We start from the raw sequence: 8,117 nt of genomic DNA, 5'->3' as shown, positions 1-8,117 counted from the left end.
CTTAAAAAAGGTTTAATATGTGTTAGCAATCATATCCGAGACAACATATAACTTTTAAAAATAATCAAAGAGTTTTTCAACTGAAATAATATCACCCCTTACAGAACAAGAGTAGGTCATCTGCAAAGCTAAGTTGCACTATATTTAGCCCACACTTAGGATGATAGTTAAACTTGGGATCACTTTTTAACGTTGTCAATAACTTATTCAGTTATTCCATGCATAAATAATATTTACATGAAGGGTTAGACTGGGCCACCTTACCTCAAACCTTTCTTTGTTGCAAAAGACTTAGTCAATTTATCATTCACCACTATAACATAGTTAGCAGTTGAAATACAACACATGATCCATCTAATAAATCTATCAAGAAAATTAAGACATAATATTAGTACTTATTCAAGAAAGACTCATTCAATTGATTCATGAATCTTTTGCATATCAACCTTTCACATACACCTAGGTAAAATGTCCTACGTCCATAACCTTTTACAAGTTTATGACTCAATATGATATATCATTTATGAGTCTATCATGAATAATTGTTTAGATATTCCTTACTATTAATGTTATAATCCCATGTAACATTTTAATATTAATTTTAGAAATAATCTTTTATAACATAGTACAATAAGATATAGACCGATACTCATTCACTATAATAAGATTATTAAGTTTAGAAATTAGAGTAATATTGGTAATACACACATTCGTAGACATCAATGAAGCATTAAAAAATATATAATAGCAGTTGTGATATCAACCCCTATCACATGCCATACTTCCTTGAAAAAGCAGGCACTAAAATCACTATAGCCTAAAGCCTTCATATCATCAATATCACAAATATTTTGGTACATTTCCTCAACAGACACAACTTGAATAAGTTGTAATTGAGAATCTCTATCAAGAACATATCCATTCTTCATAACATTAGATTGATATTTATTATGTGGAATGAAAGTTGTATTAGTGCCTAATAGTCCTTGGTAGAATCTATAAATTTCAGCTTCAATGGCCTACACGGTATGCATATTATTTTCCCACATTCAGTATTGTGGTTTGTAATTCTATTCTAAGCTACTTTACTTTTCATATTTGTAAAAGAGAAGGTTGGGTTGGAATTTCTGAGTTTAATCGTTGAACTCTATATTTTTGCTGGTAATACTCTCTTCAATTTTGGTAATTTTCATAATGTATTCTTAATGTCTTTTTCCTTATCAACTAGTTCTTGACAGTGGTCATCACCTATTTTTTCTAGCATTTCCAGGATTTTACTTGTTGGTTTTTTTTTTAATGTAACATTCATACTAGAAAATTTCTTTTGCCTTATTTGTTTCATATCATTATTGACAACTACTAGTTTTTTGTCAAACAAATGGTAGAGTTGAATTAATATCATACATGCTAATACACACTCACTTATGTCTCAATTTTATAGTATAAACGGTCATATGAAAAAAAAAATCCAATTTTTTAGGTCGGAGTTGAACCATAAGGATTGACAAATATGATCACTCTCAAATTGATTTTTAAATCCACAATAAACTAGCACATTGTACTATCAACAAGTGTATATATAAAATGGGGGGTTTAGGGAACTCTATAAATTATCAATATGAAGAATCAAATGTAAGGAGACACCACAAATAAGTTCTACCAAGATTGGAAATGACTAGGAGTGTGTACATTTCGATGGAGTTTCAACACAATAGGTAAAGATTAATCACAACCACAGTGGTTAATACATATGGATAATGTTTGTTCTAGGATACATTTGATATTCTGTCGAACTATCAAATGTATATCCCTTGAATTCTCTCGAACTCCAAGTCCCTAATCAATAGAACACCAAGTATTGCTTGAGTGGATACTATCCCTAACTCATATCCTTAAATGAAAAATTAATCACATTATCCCATCTCTAACTCAAATTCATGGACTAATTTCACCAAGTCCTCACTATTGAAGTCTTACCCAACTCTATTTTGCTTTGTCAAGCCAAAATAGTGTTAGAAGGCTCAATCAATATTTGTAACCACTAATTTTTAATTAAAACTTCAAGACGACAATAGATCCATGCATAACAACTAATTTTAGAATTAATTAATCTACTCATTGAGTTTTACACCCACATCTTGAACACACCCCTAGCTATAGATTTAAATACTCATAATTGAAGAAATAGAGATAATATTCATATAGAAAAACTTAATTTCAAGCAAAACTTGATTAACAATTATGAGATCCAAAGCTCAAAAGATGCAAATTTGAGTTTTCTTCCTTAGCAAGCAAGTAAAGTTCTTAGCTATATTCTATCACCACAAAATTTTCCAAAAAAGTTCTTCTCTCTCCACTATTCTCAATTGGTAAGAAGATAAAGATACATAATGATACAAATACTTGTTCAGTCCTTGGAACCTTCCAAAGAAACCACTTTATCCTCCAAGTACGTTTTTGCTGTTAAGTTTCCTCTTCAACTTGCGCTAGACCGGTAGAACGTTGATCTAAGACTATTCAACTCCAATCTCATTGCCCCTTTAGCCTTTAGTTTCTTCAGTAGCACCTGCTCTAGGATCGGTAGAACCCGATCAAGAATTGTACAACGCCAATGATTTGCCGATGCTTGGAAAATTTGCTTTAATCCAGTTGGAGTTTAGCCGGGACACCAGCTATTCATGTGGGATGTCGGTTCCTTCACTAGTGTGTTTTATTGATTTTAAGCTTCAAATCCTTCAAACTTGACTTTTCCAAGGAATGCTAGCATACAAGAGAATTGAGGCCTTAAATCTCCTCAATTAGTATTAAAACATTGCAATAATTCATGAATTTGAGTCTAATGAGTTAACAAAATACCAACTCATCACCTTCTCCAATAGTCAACTACAATACCCTGAAAATCTTGGTTATCATCCATGTAATTGAAACATTTGAAAGGCTTGTGAGTCCATAATCTCTATTCAACTATGGCTAGCATAAAAGTGAATGATTGGAGAATAATGGTTCCATGGTAGTTACACTAGTAGTGTTAATCTGCAACATCCAATAAGAATTAACTAGAGCTCTGCCAATTTTATTGTATGTGTTTCCATTTCTTTATGTATATATTCTTCATTGCACATTCAATTATGTTAGACTAGTATCCTAAAGGAATTGCATAAATCTCTTACTTTTTCTTCTTGGACATCATCTCCATATAACATGTTATCCAATTCCGTTATGGCATTTTAATCCCCCACTAAGATTCATTGTTTTTGAATTTGGTATGACACCTTTTGAGTTCATTTCAGAGTGTTTGTCTATATGATACAGTGTGCATCCCATATATAGCTAAAAGTAAGAATTGCAATTCTCTAATGCTCGACAGACCATGGATGAATTGATGTAAGAATTTCAGTCCTCTAATGCTCACTAGTACATGGTTGAACTTGTCATGAACTTGTAATACATTAACACTGATTATATTTGGATCCTATAATAGCATACCCTTTCTAGTAGAAATATAGTGTGATTCCCACCTCCGATTCTCAGCAACTTTGTTCACTATTTTTTGTGCAAATTTAACATTGCCTCTATGCTCAGTGATTTCAATGACCCTACATTTTTCTCTTTTAGGTACTTAGTCATCTCTCTGTGCTTGTATAACTTATTAAACCCCTTTATGTTTCAATGACAATAATCATTAAGAAATAAGAGGTTGGGGAGGATCAATACCTACACTTTTGATACTCTTCATTTTCTATTTACTAGCAAGTGCAGTATCATCACCAAAGGCCAATATTTTGAAAATATTTTTAGTGCCAACAGTGATGTTGACACTTTTAGAAACCACATTGGTGCTCTTTATTAACCCGTGATCCCTCTTGAGATGTTGCACCACTGATAGGGGAATTTGTAGAAAATTTTCCATTTTCTATGTGCTTACCACCCTTTTGTGTTACAAATTTAGGAACTTATTTCTATATGAGCTTGGTAGATTTAGCAATTGCTTTCTAAGCTCCAAATGTAGGAACAACTTCTTGCTTTTTAGAGGTCTCTTGTCCCTACTTATGGATAACTTAGTGATCATTAGGGGTCTCTTGTCCCTACTTATGGATAACTTAGTGATCATTGTTTACTGTTGACACAATCATGACCCAAATAAAAGAAGTACAACAATAAAAAGATCTCCAATCATACAATACCAATTGATCAAATCGTTTCCCGTTGGAGTCTAGCAACTTTAACCAATCTAGCAAGAGGCCTAGTGTCACGATCCAAAACCTCGAGTCATGATGGTTTCTATCATAACCCACTAGTAGGTAAGCCAACCCATATCCCGAAACTATAAGTAATATGTATATTGGTAGAAACAACAAGAAACAAGGGATAAAGAAAGTTATTTAACAAAAGCAACGGTCAAAATAGAACAACACAAGATATACACAACCAAAACAAGAGATCCAATCCCAAAATCGGGGTAGTCACAAGTACAGAGCTACTAAAAAGAGTAAAAGTCCCAAAAGTGGACCAAACAATACCTATTTGTCTCAAGTGCAAAAGGCTAGTCAAACTATAAACAGAAGGAGACAGACTGATCCAAGATGCCATAAGCTCACCCTCGATCTCCAGATATCTCGATAGCAGGCTTAAAATCAACGCTGACGACTAGTGCTCGGACTTGTATCACAAAAATAGATGCAGAGTATAGTATGAGTACCAAACAATAGGTACTTCATAGAATCACCAAGTCAGAACTCAAACTCGACTAATAGAGGTGTGCCCGAACTCGAACCGAGGTTAATAGATATGTGTTGGGCCATGAAACACAACTAAAGTGACACAACAAGGTCTCAAACTGTGGCTAAAGAAAATACACATGGGCCTCAAACCTAAGATGATAGGTACACATGGACCTCAAATCGTAGCTAAAAGTTAAGACTATAGACCTCAAATAGTAGATTATGGACTCCAAATGCTTCTAACTTCTTCATCCTTACTCATCCAGGACCCAACCATAGAGCACAACCATTCGTCAAGTCACTAGGGATCCACTCTATCTCCAAATCTAAGATCCAAATACAAACAAACAAAAAACCCTAAATTACCAACAAACATGCCGGGTCGAAAGATAGGGGAAAGTATGGATGAATGGTCATATGTGTTGATTTGTCGTCTATCTAAGGATCATACTATCAAACCTAAGTTTGTTATATCAATTTACATAGAGCTAAGCCATATGAAGCGATGTTGGAGAATCTCTAAGGCCTATCAGCTCCAAAACACAAGTCTAAGGCAATCAGTAGCCTATTGCTAAGACAAGTCCGATAACGATCTACCAAAACAACAACAATACAAAATCTATGAGGCAGAACATGATCACGCAACAAGACTAGGCATGCTAGAGCTCCCAAAAACTACCCGAAATACACTAAGGCATGAATTCGAATAAGTAAACATGATTCAACTATAACCCACCCCAAATCTAGCTATTCAACATGAATTTACATTTACAAGCTTAATCTAAATACTGATCTTAGGCGTATTTATATGCCTAATAACCAATTTATCCCATATATTTAGTTAAGTTCGAGACCTAATTTTGTAGTTTGAATTGCATTTTAGAGTCAATTGATTGTGTTTCCTCTGACCAATATGATTAGGTGTTTGTAGGGAGAAAAGTAAGAAAAAAAAGAAAAAAAAGGAAGTCATCGAAGAGAAGACAAATGGAAGTTGAAGTTGCTAAGGAGAAATGGCCAAAAAGTTGAAAAATGTACTGAAGATGAGCATCTCCGCATCGCGAAGTTGGAAGATGAAATGTGACAAACGAAGTGCACAAACCAGTGGATTGTGCGATATCTACGCGTCGCAGAGGAGGAATGAAGTTTTAAAAATGTGAAGCGAGGGAACATGTCCGTGTCGCGAACCTAGGCTCCAAGATTTGGTCACGTTATTTATTCCACCCTACAAATATTCCAGTTGTATTATTTTATTAATTATTCAATTTTTAAAAGAAGAGAACACGACTTGGGCGATTTTTGTGACGAACCCTATGGCTTTTCTTCTACTCTTTCATTTTTGGTAAATGCTTGAATGATCTTTGAACATTATTATATGATGATTCATACTATGAGTGGCTAAATTCCCTTATTCTAGGGTTGTAGCTATGATTGATGGTATAATATTGTTTATCTCTAGCATGAGACGAGTTTTCTTATGAGTTATTCTTACATTCTAGTTTTTACTATTTTGATGCCTAATCAACATTAAAATAAACTCTTTTCCACTCTTGAACTCGAAAGACGAATGGATATATAGACCAAGGAATGTGAGGAACAAGTTCATTCTAGGGTACAAACTTAGGATGTTTCGCCTGTAGGATAGAAATATACATATATGCCTCGTTTGGTTAATAGACAAGACGATAGCGTAATGTTCCACAGTTGATTATTGCCTATCCCGCTCAATGATGTAGTTAGGTTGTCAATGATGGTAGGCGATTCGAGGTCGGGAGACCATGATCATAAATTCAACCTTGTGAATCAATAACAAGGATAACATGTCGAATGTTGGAATAGTCTTTATTATGCTTGAAATTGGTGCATGCTACAACCCTTGTACTTCTCTCAAATTGTGAAATTCTTGTTTGGAACTGAATCATTTGTTAATTAGTTAATAGTTGTAAGTGTTTTAATATTAGTAATTTAAACAAACTCCTGCAAATTTCTATCACACAAGTGAATTTATTTTAGTTACAATAAAGTTATTGTTTGTCGATTTAAAGTCCTTTGGGTTCGATAATCCGGCTTGAAAGAGTCACTGTATTACTTGAGTGACCACGTACACTTGCGTGTGCATTTGGGCACAACAAGTTTTTGGCGCCGCTGCCGGGGACTTTAAAATCAGCAAGTATTTAATTTTTGAGTTTCTAAATTATTTGTGCAAGTGTTGACAACTTGATTTTAGATAGTTGTTTTGCAGGTAATGTTGAAACTTCAAATTGGAAGACGATTATGACTTTGTAGAGTCTCTCGCTGAATCGGAAAGATTTGTTCGTTACCATAGAAGGCAAAGATGACTCACTTACCATGTTCTTTTTATTTCTAGTGAACCAGTAACTCCAGTAGAAAGGGTCGAACAAGAAGCACCTACAGTGATGGCAGAGATGAAAGTGATAGACGTGGCAATTCCACGCACCACCAATGTTAATTCATGTATCCAGAAACCTGAAGCTGGTGGTAGATTTGAACTAAAGTAGAATATGGTGCAACTATTGCACTCGAATGGACAGTTCGCTGGTCTGTCGCATGAAGATCCACAAGTGCATATCCAGAATTTCCTCGAGATCAGTGACACTTACACTCCAACTGGAGTGAACTCTAATTATGTGAGGCTCACCCTATTCCCCTTTTCTCTGTTAGGGGAAGCAAAAAGATGGTTGAACTTTGGGCCAGCAAACTCCATAACATCGTGGGACGATCTTGCACGAAAGTTCTTGATAAGGTTTTTCCCATCTGGGAAAATAGCTAAGTTAAGAAGTGATATATTGAGCTTCCACCAGAAAGGAGGAGAAAACTTTTACTAGGCTTGGGACAGGTTTAAATCTATGTTGTTAAGCTGTCCACACCCTCACTAAGCTAACGAGGTGTTAGTCCACACCTTAATTGAAGGGTTGGAACCCAACACCAAAATTTTACTTGATTCCGTTACAGGTCGACAAGCTTTGGAGAAGACATATGCTGAACTGTTCACCTTGCTGAATAGAATATCACAAGGTAATCCTAAGTGGAATGGAGTCGGAGCTAAACCGATAGTGCGAAAGACTGTTGGAATGTTGGAAGTAGATGAAGTGACAACTTTAACTACACAAATTGATACAATGCAACATATGATGAATATGCAATTCAACAACCTGTCACTAGGACAATAACAAGCTCAGGTAAATGTGGTGCAACAACCACCAACATGGTGTGAGATCTTTGGGGTTGGAGATCACACTGCAGAGGTATGTGGAGCAAACCCGGAAGCTGTGAATTTTGTAGGGAATGCATAGCGAGGAGGAGGTCATCAAAATTATGGTAACTCATACAATCCTAGTTGGCAAAATCATCCAAATCTTTCCTGGGTAGGACATCAGA

The 8,117-nt window shown here is 35.1% G+C and overlaps 1 non-coding gene across 1 annotated transcript; it reads right to left on the bottom strand.

The window, feature by feature from the left end:
* Positions 1 to 7,507: 7,507 nt before the first annotated feature.
* Positions 7,508 to 7,614, bottom strand: LOC125837661 (small nucleolar RNA R71). Its single transcript, XR_007443533.1, has one exon. It is a non-coding gene; the product is annotated as a small nucleolar RNA R71 (small nucleolar RNA).
* Positions 7,615 to 8,117: the final 503 nt, after the last annotated feature.

Source organism: Solanum verrucosum, unplaced genomic scaffold (genome assembly GCF_900185275.1).
Source record: "Solanum verrucosum unplaced genomic scaffold, falcon-dt-bn FXZP01000156.1, whole genome shotgun sequence".
Lineage (NCBI taxonomy): Eukaryota > Viridiplantae > Streptophyta > Magnoliopsida > Solanales > Solanaceae > Solanum > Solanum verrucosum.
The sequence above is the reverse complement of the archived record's forward strand: the minus strand, read 5'-3'. Positions and strand labels throughout refer to the sequence as shown.